General features: G+C 46.9%; 1 long non-coding RNA gene across 1 annotated transcript; it reads right to left on the bottom strand.

The window, feature by feature from the left end:
• Window positions 1-8,846: 8,846 nt before the first annotated feature.
• Window positions 8,847-14,115, bottom strand: LOC143926949 (uncharacterized). Its single transcript, XR_013262161.1, has 4 exons — window positions 14,003-14,115; window positions 12,407-12,764; window positions 10,382-10,487; window positions 8,847-9,153 (listed from the first exon to the last, which is right to left on the bottom strand). It is a non-coding gene; the product is annotated as an uncharacterized LOC143926949 (long non-coding RNA).
• Window positions 14,116-14,521: the final 406 nt, after the last annotated feature.

Raw genomic sequence — 14,521 nt, forward strand, 5'->3', positions numbered from 1 at the left:
CAAGGATCCCCAGGGATCCGATAAAGCAGAAACCGCTATTTCTGGCCTTAGATCAATTACTATCCCAAGGTGTGATAGTAGAGGTGAGCCCGAGAGATCAGGGTTCAGGTTTCTATTCGAATCTCTTCACCGTTCCAAAACCAAACGGAAGTGTCAGACCTATCTTGGATCTGAGAGACTTAAACCGGTTTCTACACATCCAGACCTTCCGGATGCAGTCAATACGCACTGTGGTCTCCTCCCTGCAAGGAGGAGAATTCATGGCATCAATAGATATCAAAGACGCATATCTCCATGTGCCAATATTTCCCGCACACCAGAAGTTTCTGAGGTTCGCGGTAGAGCAGCGCCATTTTCAATTTGTGGCCCTGCCGTTCGGCCTAGCCACGGCCCCTCGAGTCTTCACGAAGATTCTAGACCCTCTCTTAGCAATCTTAAGAGTTCAGGGCATAGCCGTCATGGCTTACCTAGACGACTTGCTTCTCGTAGAGAGAACTGCAACATGCCTAAGTCGCAGCGTCACCAAAACGCTAGAACATCTGGGCCGCCTAGGTTGGATTATAAACCTAGAAAAGTCGTCTTTACAACCGACCACCAGGTTGGATTACCTGGGTCTGATTATCGACACCGCTCAGGGCAGGGTGTTCCTTCCAAAGCCAAAGGCCTTGGCCATTGGAGATCTAGTGCGCCTGATTCTGGGCAGAAGATTCTCCTCCATTCGGTTGTACATGAGACTGTTGGGAAAGATGGTCGCCTCTTTCGAGGCCGTTCCATTTGCCCAGTTCCACTCAAGGCCCCTGCAAAGATGCATCCTTGCGATTTGGAACAGGAAGCCCCAATCCCTGGATCTTCCTATGCGTTTATCCCCTCGGGCACGCAAAAGTCTTGTCTGGTGGTTACAGACCAAAAATTTGCTGAAAGGCAAAACCTTTCTTCCCCTCTCATGGAAGATTGTCACCACGGATGCCAGCCTGACAGGTTGGGGAGCCGTGTTGCAGGAAACATGCTCGCAGGGAAAATGGTCTGCGACCGAAAGTCTGCTGCCCATAAATGTCTTGGAGATTCGGGCAATTTACATGGCACTCAGAGAGTGGTCTCACAGACTGCGAGGTTTCCCAGTTCGGATTCAGTCCGACAATGCCACTGCAGTGGCTTACATCAATCACCAGGGCGGTACCAGAAGTCTGGTAGCCCAAAAGGAGGTGAATCGCATACTTGTCTGGGCAGAAGAGCATGTTCCGTGCCTCTCTGCAGTCTTCATTCCAGGAGTGGAGAATTGGCAGGCAGATTATCTCAGCCGCCAGCAGTTGTGCCCAGGAGAATGGGCTCTGCACCCCGATGTGTTTCAAGACATATGTCACAAGTGGGGCACTCCAGACGTGGATTTGTTTGCGTCCAGATTCAACAGGAAACTGGACAACTTTGTGTCAAGGACAAGAGATGCACTTGCTCAGGGGTCAGATGCTCTGACAGTTCCCTGGGATCAGTACAATCTGATCTATGCCTTCCCCCCGAACCCGCTGTTATCGAGGTTCTTGGGAAGGGTCAAGAGGGAGACGAAGCCGGTCCTTCTAGTGGCCTCGGCTTGGCCCAGGCGACCATGGTTCGCAGAAATCATGAAGTTGGCAGTGGGCAGGTCATGGACCCTCCCTCTCCGGCCAGATCTGCTCTCACAGGGTCCAATTTACCACCCTGCTTTACGCAGTCTGAATTTGACGGTCTGGCTGCTGAGACCCACATTTTGAGAGGCCGTGGTCTTTCGGGGCCAGTCCTCTCCACTCTGGTCAATGCCAGAAAACCGGCCTCCAGGCGTATCTATTACAAGATCTGGAGGGCATATGTTTCCTGGTGTGAACCCAGGAGATGGCATCCTAGAAGGTATGTCATTAGCAGAATCTTGGCCTTTCTCCAATCAGGCCTTGAAATGAATTTGGCCATAAGCACCATCAAGGTGCAGATTTCGGCCCTATCGGTCTTTTTTCAAAGATCGCTTGCATCACATTCCCTAGTACGGGCTTTTATCCAGGGGGCTATGCGGATGAGACCGCCAGTCAAACCTCCGGTATGCCCTTGGGATCTGAATTTGGTTCTCTCGGCCTTAGAAGCCCAACCATTTGAACCTCTGCATCTGGCTTCTTTAACTCTCCTGACAAAGAAGCTGGTGTTCCTAGTAGCCATATCCACGGCTAGAAGGGTATCAGAATTGGCAGCTCTTTCCTGTAAAGAGCCCTATTTAATTATCCATAAGGACCGAGTGGTCATGCGTCCCAACAGGTCCTTTCTACCTAAGGTAGTTTCAGGTTTTCACCTGAATCAGGATGTAATCCTACCATCCTTTTTTCCAAACCCTCAGTCCACAGAGGAAGAATCCTTACACACTTTAGATGTGGTTAGAGCAATCAGTCTTTATCTTCAGGCAACTGCTCAGATAAGAAAGACTGACTGTTTATTTATTCTGCCAGAAGGCCCTAAAAGGGGTCAGGCAGCGTCAAAGTCCACTCTTTCGAGGTGGATCAGACAGGTTATTTCTCAGGCCTATGACTTAAAGGGGAAGATTCCTCCTTTTCAGGTGAAAGCGCACTCTACTAGGGCTGTAAGTGCTTCTTGGGCAGTGCATCACCAGGCCTCCCTGGCTCATATCTGTAAGGCTGCGACTTGGTCATCAGTCCACACATTCACCAGATTCTATCAGGTGGATGTCAGAGGGCAGGAGGATATCGCCTTCGGGCGCAGTGTACTGCAGGCTGCAGTTTAGGTCCTCAGGTCCCTGGCGGTCTAGATTCATGATCTGTGTCTCCCTCCCCTCAACCTGAGCATTGCTATGGGACATCCCACTATGTAATGAAGCTCCTGTGTCCCGTGATGTATGATCAAGAAAATAGGATTTTTATATACAGCTTACCTGTAAAATCCTTTTCTTGAGAGTACATCACGGGACACAGGGCTCCCGCCCCTCTTGGGTTTTACGTGGTTTCTTATTGCTTTGCTACAAAACTGAGGTGCCTCCCTGATGGGAGGGGTTATATAGGGGAGGAATTCTCTTTAATTGGGTCAACCAGTGTCCAATCACCAGAGGTGCCTATATAACCCACTATGTAATGAAGCTCCTGTGTCCCGTGATGTACTCTCAAGAAAAGGATTTTACAGGTAAGCTGTATATAAAAATCCTATTATATATATATATATATATAATTCCAAAAATAGTTATAATTTCATAGTTAGTTATTATTAGTTAGTTATTATTTAAAAATTTTGTTCTTTCAAATCTTCTTCTTCTTCTTTTTATTAAATTATTATAAACATACAAACTCTTCCATATCATTTCCAATACATGAATACAAAACATAAAAAAAAGGAAAATACATACACATTTACAAACACAAAAGCAAATTGAACGGAACAAAAACAAGACAAAAAAAAAAAAAAAATTGGATCTATCCTTTGTCACCCCCTTCTCGAAGGCCATATTTCTGAAAAAATTTATATTCAAAACATTTTCTTTCACGTTCCCCTTTCCTCTCTCCCCTCTTCCCCTTTTCTCCTTATTTCCTCTTAAAGAGGAGCTGCACAAAAAAAAAAAAATATTAAAAGCCAGCAATTACTAATATTGCAGCTGCTGACTTTTAATAATATCACACTTACCTGTCCCAGGTTCCAGCGATGTCGGCGGCAGATGACGAGCGATCGCTCGTCTTGCTGCAGCCACCGCCGCCATCCTCTGTCAGGGAATCGGGAAGTGAAGCATGAGGGCTTCACTGCCCGGTTCCCTACTGCGCATGCGCGAGTCGCGCTGCGCTGGTTCCCCGCTGTGTCTCTGGGAACTGTGTGTTTCCCAGAACACAACGGGGGGGGGCGGAGCGATGCGGGGGTCTGCGGCGGTCTGGCCGGAAGTGGGTGCAGTTACCTGGATTATCCAGGTAACTGCACCCCCCTCCCCCCCGAAAGGTGCCGATTGTGGCACCGGAGGGGGGGAGGGATAATACTAGCAGAACTTCCCCTTTAGGGTGAAGAACCGCTTTAAGTGTGGAGGCAATGATACTGCCCCCTTAGCTCCTAATCCCCTCTTCACACCCCCCCCCCCCCAAAAAAAAAAAAGAAGGTATTTATGAGGTGGAGAGAATCATATCTCAACCACCACTATATACCCCTAATAATGTGCCTCTTCATGAGGGGCAGAGAGAAGGGGAAGGGGAAAGAAGAAAATAAAAATAAAATAAAAGAAGGGGCCCGGTGCAGGACCCTAACTAGCACCCTCAATTCCGATATAACTCATGTAAACCGGAGATTGTTTAAATTCTTATGCCCCGTACACACGAGCGGACTTTTCGACATCCAAAGTCTGACGGACTGAGTCCGTCAGACTATTCGATCGTGTGTGGGCTGCAACGGACTTTAGCTTCGCTAAAGTCTGACGGACTTTAGAAATGAAGCATGCTTTAAATTTTCCCGACGGAACTCCGCCGGACCCGGTCCCTTCGAAAAATTCGCTCGTGTGTGTGCTACTCCGACGGACTAAAACCGACGCTAGGGCAGCTATTGGCTACTGTCTATGAACTTCCTACGTCGAATCCAGTCGTACGTCATCACGTTCGACTCCGTCGGAGTTTGGTGTGATGGTGTGTGGTCAAGTCCGTTCGGTCGAAAAGTCCGCCAGAACTCCGTCGGAACTCCGGCGGAACTCCTTTGGAGGTCTGTCAGACTTAATCCCTCTCGTGTGTACGGGGCATTAAACAAATTCTTTCCAAATACTAGCAAATCTTACCTCAGAGTCATTTTGCAAGTGGATTACTTCCTCCATGAACCTAGTCTTATCTACCTCCCTAAGCCACTCCTTTATTGTCGGGGCCTCCTAAGCCCTTGTACACACGGTCGGAGATTCCGACAACCAAATCCGTCGGAGTAATTATGACGGATTAATTTCCGGAAGAGGTCCGGAAGTGATGTTGCATGCACACGGTCGGACTAAATTGTCGGAAAATCCGATTGTACATAACATGATGACGTTATTTCGTTACGATGGGACTACGTTTAGGCTAGTAGCCAATAGCTTAGGCCTAGGAATTTGATCTGACCATGCGTGGCACTTTGTCCGATTGGAATGCTCTACACATGATCGGAGTATGTCCGATAGGAGCATTTTGTCGGAAAATTTTACTGGCAAGTTGGAAAAGTTGGTCCGTCGGATATTCCGACGGAAACAGTCCGATGGAGACCACACACAGTCGGAATATCCGACAAAACGGTCCGATAGGACACATTCCATCGGAATCTCCGACCGTGTGTACAAGGGCTTAGACCCCCGATGTTTGGGGATCAGTGCCTTTGCTGGCACTGGAATAATTGCTGTTCTATATTTCTTCCTTGTGGAATTTATCGCATTGGAACAAACATCGCCAAGGATCCAGGCCCAATTTCATTTCCACTCATTTTTTGGATTAGATCTATTATTTCCATCCAGTATGATTGAATCAGACGGCACTGCCACCATATGTGAGCATGTGTCCCAACCTCCCCACATTCCCTCCAACATAAAGGAGAAACGTGAGGGTTCGTTTTATGTATTTTTAAGGCACGTAGTACCATTTGACCAATAATTTATAGTTCATTTCTTTTATCCACATGTCCATTGAAGTGGAGTGGACATAGTCTAGGGTGACCAGACATCCCCGGTTTCCAGGGATAGTCCCCGGATTGAGGACACTGTCCCTAGACCAAGTCTATCCCCGGTTTTGTCCCCGGATTGAGGACACTGTCCCTAGACCAGTGTTTCTCAAATCCAGTCCTCAGGCCCCCCCAACAGGTCATGTTTTCAGGATTTCCCTCAGATGAAACGGCTGTGGTAATTGCTAAGGCAGTGAAACTGATCAAATCACCTGTGAAAAATAATGGAAAACCTGAAAACATGACCTGTTGGGGGGGCCTGAGGACTGGATTTGAGAAACACTGCCCTAGACCAAGTCTATCCATGGTTTTGTCCCCGGATTGTATTTGAATGGGGGCAGGGGCAATTTCAAAGACAGTCAGTGCAGAATAAAAACAAAAATATTTGAATTACACACCCCTGCTCGCTCCTACTAGCTTAGGGGGGTATATTTTTTTCCATTATCCGTGCCCCTTTCTGATGATCATGTGCTGGTCGGAGCGGAGGGAATATTTCTTCAATTTCAGGTGCATGCCCATCCATGTTCTTCTGCCTTGGCTCAAGTCCCAGCCAGCCGCCTGCCTGCTTATCTCCTTGCCTTCCCTGGTGGAGTGATCTTCCTCCGCTCCCCACCCAGTAGTACCCGGGGCCCGAAGAGTAAGACTTGACAGGCTGTGAGGTGAGCGACGATGGGCAGAGAGTCGCTGATTGCCGCCATTGCTAGTAAGAAAAAAAATACGTCCCCGGATTTCATTTTAAAAATCTGGTCACCTTAGTCTAAACCTTATTTTTAATTTCTTCGGGTAGTGCCTCATTCAACTCCATTTCCCAACTCACGAAAGGGCATGCGGCTCCATCATCCATAGGGGATATCAATCTCCTATAGATATTTCAGATCTCCTGTCTATTTATTCCCCCTTGATCAATTAATCTTTCCCACGGGTTTAACCTGGAAGCATTGCGGAGAGGTTATGGAAGAGAATCCACAAAATGTTGGAGCTGTCTATATCTCCACACATCCCATGGGGTCGTGCCATACCTCTCATTAGACATTAATGGCTGTGTGTTGAGTTATTTTAAGGGGGGACAGCAAATTTACACCGTTATACAAGCTGTACACTCACTACTTTACATTGTAGACAAGTGTCATTTCTTCAGTGTTGTCACATGAAAAGATAAAAGAAAAGATTTACACAAATGTGAGGGGTGTACTTACTTTTGTGAGCTACCGTACAAACATAAAGTAACAAAGCTGTCCTGTGCATATAATATATCTGCTAGAATGATTCTCAGGACAGTTGTAACATGTATAGACACGGCCGCCAATAAAAATCATGAGGCACCATCCAGCCTAACAGGACCACAGATACCCCCAACATTGTAACCCCTCTATATCTTATATGCATCCAGCACTCCTAACTCCACCCAACCAACCCCCCCAACACACACACCAGGTTTCCCCCTAACATTGTTATCCTGTTGCCACCTCCACACCCCTGGATTCTCAACCCCAAATAAATAACTCCCCAGCACTCTGACCCCTCTACACTCTAGATATCCCCCCCAGCACTGTGACCCTTCTACACCTTAGATATCCCCCAGCACTGTGATCCCTCTACATCCTAGATATCCCCCCCCAGCACTCTGACCCCTCTACACCCTAGATATCCCCCCCCCAGCACTGTGACCCTTCTACACCTTAGATATCCCCCAGCACTGTGATCCCTCTACACCTTAGATATCCCCCAGCACTGTGATCCCTCTACACCCCAGATATCCCCCTCAGCACTCTGACCCCTCTACACCCTAGATATCCCCCTCAGCACTCTGACCCCTCTACACCCCAGATATCCCCCTCAGCACTCTGATCCCTCTACACCCCAGATATCCCCCTCAGCACTCTGATCCCTCTACACCCCAGATATCCCCCTCAGCACTGTGATCCCTCTACACCCCAGATATCCCCCTCAGCACTCTGACCCCTCTACACCTCAGATATCCCCCTCAGCACTCTGACTCCTCTACACCCCAGATATCCCCCTCAGCACTGTGATCCCTCTACACCCCAGATATCCCCCTCAGCACCCTGATCCCTCTACACCCCAGATATCCCCCTCAGCACTCTGACCCCTCTACACCCCAGATATCCCCCTCAGCACTCTGATCCCTCTACACCCCAGATATCCCCCTCAGCACTCTGACCCCTCACTGTGACAAAGACATTCCCGCCTACATTGGATTGGTTCGTCCTTGCTTGTTTGTTCGTTTTGCATTTGTTTTTTTACAGGTTAAGTAGGGTTGGGTCTTTGGAGGCATTTTAAAACAACCTGCTGCGATTAGATTATTAGGGACCCATCTAAGGAATCGAGTCCCCGGTGGAATGCCAGTTATGGTGGATTAACTGGTATTTACAATGGTGGTGTCTGCGGATTGTGGTTTGTCCCCGAGACGGTGCGGTGCTGCAGGGACCGTGGAAGTAATTACGCAGATACAAGGAAAAATTTGATACTGGGGGCCTCCAAGGATCGGCAACCTAAAAAGTGTTATGTTTTTTGTTTGGTAATATTGGTTTACATAATTTGTTTTTAGTTTAATAAATTGGCCGAAATGGACGATTTACTCAAACCTTTTGTGTCAGGGTATTTTTTGGTAAGTTTAGTTGGGGTAACAGGATGGTGGTGCAGCATATAGCTATACAAAATGGTTGGAATACATCTGGGGTACCTTGGTCATATATTTGTAGAGGTTCCTTGAACTATGGTTTATTGACCTCCCAAATTTTGGTGCCTCCATGGTTCCAGAGCCAATACCACATGGCCGAACCATTGCTATGACACCAATGAACATTTAGCTGTCTGTGGCATTCTTACCAAAACTTTAAGGAGTTAATTCTTTCTAATGATGATCAATGTAAGGGGCATTCTTCCCACTGAGCCCGGATGAATTCATTTTTGGAAGAATGCCCAAAGACATGAAAATTATTTCAAGAGTTCTTCTAGGGCAAAAAGGTTGAGAGGTTGTGTTAGACCTTCACCCAAACAGGATGTGTAATGTGTGAACCACCCCAAGGGGGGCATAGGAGGTCAATGGGAGAGGAGGTGACCTGATAACGTGACTAATGGTAGAAGTTAATCCCAGGACACGACAGGACAGTTGGTGACAAATCTAAATAATAGAGGTAAATAAGATGACTTTTCATAGCGAGTTGTTTTACAATGCTACATTTATTTTCAGACATACATCAAATGGATGGGGGGAGACCTGGGAGGATATGAGGAGACCTTAGAGAGCTGTGTCAGCAGATCCTCTAAACTCTATAGACATGTGAGCGGATCATCATCAGTGTGGTACTTCATATGCTGTGAACACACTTATGCCAGGTAGAAATACAACTAGGAGGGAACATCCATGGGTTTTCTGGGAAAGACCTATCTGATCTTCTACAACAGATGATAAGACATGGCAGGGAGTGACCAAGGATGGATATCATGTCTTCCTCTCAGAGAAAACACCTGCAGAAAGAAGAGACAAAACAATGACCCTCATGGAGGGATATTCTGTAGAGCAGGGGTGGGCAACCTTTCAGAGGTTGAGGTCCACCTCAACAACATGGAGGAAATCAACAATTTGGGGGGGGGGGTATCATCATCACCCCTTTTAAAAAATCTAAATCAAACCCCCCAAAAAAAAGAAGGCATGAAGAACACATAGGGGGTTATTTACTAAAGGAAAATCCACTTTGCACTGTAAGTGCACTTGGAAGTAAAGTCACTGTAGATCCGAGGGGGTCATGCAAGGAAATTAAAAAACACCATTTTAGCTTGCACAAGATTAGATTATAAAATCAGCAGAGCTTCCACTCATTTCAGATCTACCCCTTAGATTTAGAGCGACTGCACTTCCAAGTGCACTTGCAGTGCAAAGTGGATTTGCCTTTCGTAAATAACCCCCATAATGTGTCAAAGTAGTTTCTTCTGCCTCGCTTCAAATCACCCCCCCCCATGGTAGTGTCCTCAGCTTCCCCCCCCCCACATGGTAGTGCCCTCAGCCCCCCACGCAATAGTGTCCTCTGCCCCCACAACATGGTAGTGTCCTCTACCAACCCACAGTAGTATCTTCTGCCCCCCTGCACAGTAGTGTCCTCTGCCCCTCTACACAGCAGTGACCCCTGCCCCCCCCCACATGGTAGTGTCCTCTGCCTCCCCCACATGGTAGTGTCCTCTGCCCCCCACAGCAGTGCCCTCTTCCCCCAACAAAGTAGTGTCCTCTGCCCCCCCACACAGTAGTTTCCTCTACCCCCCCATGGTAATGTTCTCTGCCCCCCATATAGCAGTGTCTTCTGCCTCCTCATGCTAGTGTCCTGCTCCCCCCCAAAACAGTGTCCTCCCCCCACCTTCCCCCCACCGTAGAGCCCTCTAACTCCCCTATAGCATTGTCCTCTACCATCCCCCCACAGTAATGTCCTCTCCCCCCAAAGCAGTGTCTTCTGCTCCCACCCCACTGTAGTGCCCTCTGCCTCTCCCCATAGCAGTGTCCTCTGCCACCCCCCCACACAGTAATGTCCTCTGCCCCCCCAAAGCAGTGTCCTCTGCCCCCCCCCCCCCCCCCCCCCACTGTAATGACCTGGGAAGAACCTGTTCCTGATCCACCCGTCGGCTTCCTGAGATCAACAGGTAGATCGCGATCAACAGCTTGCCAACCCCCCGCTGTAAGGGGAGCACAGTAGAAAATTCTACTCACCTCGGCTGGAACAAGCAGGCAGACAGGGCGGCCAGGAACACCAGAACCCCCAGAATCAATCTTATAATATTCAGGACAAGGTAGGAGGGAGGTCCAGAGCTGGAGGCTGAGGGTGACACAGAAACAGTATAGAAGACATGTAAATATACATACTCTATGTCTGGAATAAAGGTCACTTATAAGCCATAATATCTTCTATACAATGAGTTCATCAGACATTGAGGTTCGGTTTCAAAATTTTGCTCTGCACCCCCATTATACCTTACAATAGCCTGGTCTATAATGTATTTCTGGCCCCCAGCACACCAACTGGTCTTTCTTCTATATCCATTCCCAAGCACATACATGTTTTCCTCTATATTCCACCTCCAGACTATCTATTGGCCATTCGTCTAAATGCCTCCTCCTAACTACCATGTTTATTTACTCTATATACTGCCACAAGTACACCTATTTGTCTTTACTCTATATTCCTCCCCCAGCACCCTCATTCCCCTTTAATCTATATCTTGTCCCCAGCACACCCATTGGCCTTTACTCTATATACTGCCACAAGTAAACCCATTGCTCTTTACTCTATATTCCACCCCCAGCACACCCATTGGCCATTCATCTATATCCTGCCCCCAGCACACCCATTGGCCCTTAATCTACTGTATACACTACCAGAAGTAAACCAATTGGTCTTAACTCTATATCTCACCCCAGCACACCCAATGGCCTTTATTCAATAAACTACTACAAGTAAACCCTCTGTATTCCACTCCTAACACACCCATTGGCCTTTACTCAGGAGTAAAAATTATCCTGGCATCATTGGGAGTAAACAATGCATCTTTGGTATTAGGGGGTGAAATAGCGCCCTATTGCTGGTGTTGCTTTTTGTGAACTGGTGCCCAAAACTGAACTGCATATTCCAGATGAGGCCTTACTAATGATTTTTACAGGAGCAACACGATATTGCTCTCTCTCTGGAGTCCATACCTCTCTTAATACAAGAAAGGACTTTGCTCACTTTGGAAACTGCAGCTTGGCACTGCATGCTATCATTAAGCTTATGATCCACCAAAACACCCAGATCCTTCCCCACCATTGATTCCCCCAATTGGCCTTTATTCTGCATTCGATTGGCATCGGTTGTAAAAATGATCCAGTTGCCAGGGTTGACAGGCTTGTCTTGTCTCTGGATATCACACAGTTGGAAAGTCCCATGTCTGAGCCACTATGATCTCACAGCGTGATTGGTTTGATGTGTGGTCTGGTGTTGAGGTCTAGTCTGGTCTTAAAGTCTGGTCTGGGTTGATGTCTGGTCTGGTGTTGAGATCTGGTGTTGAGGTCTGATCTAGTCTTGGGATCTGGTCTGGTGTTGAGGTCTGATCTGATGTTGAGGTCTGGTCTGGTGTTGAGGTCTGGTCTGGTGTTGAGGTCTGATCTAGTCTTGGGATCTGGTCTGATGTTGAGGTCTGGTCTGGTGTTGAGGTCTGGTCTGGTGTTGAGGTCTTATCTGGTGTTGAGGTCTTATCTGGTGTTGAGGCCTTATCTGGTGTTGAGGTCTGGTCTGATGTTGAGGTCTGGTCTGGTGTTGAGGTCTGGTCTGGTGTTGAGGTCTGATCTAGCCTTGGGATCTGGTCTGATGTTGAGGTCTGGTCTGGTGTTGAGGTCTGGTCTGGTGTTGAGGTCTTATCTGGTGTTGAGGTCTTATCTGGTGTTGAGGCCTTATCTGGTGTTGAGGTCTGGTCTAGTGTTGAGGTCTGGTCTGGTGTTGAGGTCTGAACTGCTGTCGGTGTCTAGTCTGGTCTTGAGGTCTGATCTGCTATTTGGGTCTGGTCTGGTGTTGAGGTCTGTTTTGGGGTTTAGGGTTGGCCTGATGTTGAGGTCTGGTCCGGTGTCGAGTTTTCATGGCAGGCACAATGCAGTTAATTTAAAATGATCCTGCCTGCTAGTGCCACCTTTAATTGCTTTTAGTGATGTTTAATTATCAAACAATCCCACTTATACTATCACAAACGTATTTACAGATCTCACCTGTCACATTGAGAAATGTTCCATTTCCATATCCCATCACTGCATGGCTGAACTGAAGAGTGACTTCACAGTAATACATCCCAGAGTCTTCCACTTCCACATTGTACAGAACAATGGTGGCTGATCGTTGGCCAATAAATTGATTGGTATCTGCTGCGGAGAGCCTCCTGGGAGTAATTGCGATTATTTTCCGTGACCTCCAACCCAGATTTTATCATATCTCTGTACCACTTGTAGGATCCCATCGTAGTGTTCTTGTCACCACTGATATTGTAGTCACATGGTATGGTGACTGAACTGCCCTCTATGGCCCATAGTATTGGAATCTGCGATACGTGGATTGTCTGTGATAGGAATCCTAATAGATAGATACCGTAGATAGATCGATAGATAGAAAGAAATATAGATGAATAGGAACATCTTTTCTTCTTCACTTTACTAAAGGTTTTCATAAAGAATGGACAAATTCATCCAGTGTGAACTCCATCTCCCTTTGTCTCATGCACCAGTGGACATGGTTCTGCCACTAAATAACTATCTACAATTAATTACAGCTGCTGTAGAGGGAATACTGGCACTCAGTACAGAGGACAGGGTCCGGATTATGTGGTGACATGGCACCCCCCACACTTACCTACAATGTAAATCATGTGAGAGGCTCTTTCTGTCATATCAGTAAATGTAATGATATAGAGATTACCTAAAGGAAATTTGAGGTATATTTATAAAGCAGTCAATCCGACGTTCACCAAACATTCACTGTCCTAAATCTTCCTGGCACATATGTTTAAAATGAGAGGCAATGATCCACCACCAGTGAATGTTTAATAAGTCACCTGCGCTTCTTTAAAACGATGCTCCCCATAGTGTCCTGTATTGAATTATGTGTCCACACTTAGCTTTGGGTGGAGGTTTTGCTTTATTTTAAACAGTGTGTTATACTGAGTATTTTAAACTTCAGTTTATAAAGCCCAACTAAGATTTGTTGTCTTCCTGCATTTGTTGCTGAATGAATGCATTATGAAAGTATTATCCTCAGTAGTTGAGTATTATTGAATATTGTCTCCTTCCATTTAATAGTACACCCACCATAGTCTTTGCCATCATCCCCCTCTTATCCTCTCTGCCCTTCCTTATGCCCTAGTATGATAACCCACCATAGCCTTCACCATAATCTACCTTGTACCCTAGTATGATAACCCACCATAGCCTTCACCATAATCTACCTTGTCCCCTAGTATGATGGCCCACCATTGTCTTTGCCATCACCTATCTCATCCCCAGTATGATGGCCCACCATTGTCTTTGCCATAACCTCCCTCATCCCCAGTATGATGGCCCACCATAGTCTTCACCTTCACCCACCTCATCCCCCAGTATGATGGCCCACCATAGTCTTCGCCATCACCTACCTCAGCCCCAGAAGGGTGGCCCACCATAGTCTTCGCTACCACCTCCCTCATCCCCAGTATGATGACCCACCCTAGTCTTCACCATTGCCTACAGTATCTCATCCTCAGTAAGGTGGCCCACAAATCATTTTTCGAATGTTCAATCATCAGACAGATGGACATTGCATACAATATCTCTCCTCACCTTGCAAAGCTGCCAATATAATCAGCAGAGTCTCTTCTTCGAGCATTGTTTTGTCAGCGACAGGCAAAGAGTGACAGAAAAAACCTAGCTCTCTGTAGCACAGTGGCTGAAGGAACAGAAACCAGTGGAGAGAACTGAAATAACGACTTCACAGAATAAATAAATGTTTAGCAGAAACCAGACAACTAGCTACAGGTAGATTGTAATCACCGGACCACGACCCCCAACTGCCCTTCTTTTAAAAATGACCCTTGTTTGGAAGGATTTGCCCTCTTTTGGAAGGATTGGCCCTTGTTTGGAAGGATTTGCCCTCTTTTGGAAGGATCGACCCTTGTTTGGAAGGATTTGCCTTCTTTTGGAAGGATTGGCCCTTGTTTGGAAGGTTTTGCCTTCTTTTGGAAGGATTGGCCCTTGTTTGGAAGGATTTGCCCTCTTTTGGAAGGATTGACCCTTGTTTGGAAGGATTTGCCTTCTTTTGGAAGGATTGGCCCTTGTTTGGAAGGATTTGCCCTCTTTTTG

Source organism: Lithobates pipiens, unplaced genomic scaffold (genome assembly GCF_037356315.1).
Source record: "Lithobates pipiens isolate NorthernLeopardFrog02 unplaced genomic scaffold, aLitPip1_a1.2 Scaffold_23, whole genome shotgun sequence".
In the NCBI taxonomy this organism is placed as follows: Eukaryota; Metazoa; Chordata; class Amphibia; order Anura; family Ranidae; genus Lithobates; species Lithobates pipiens.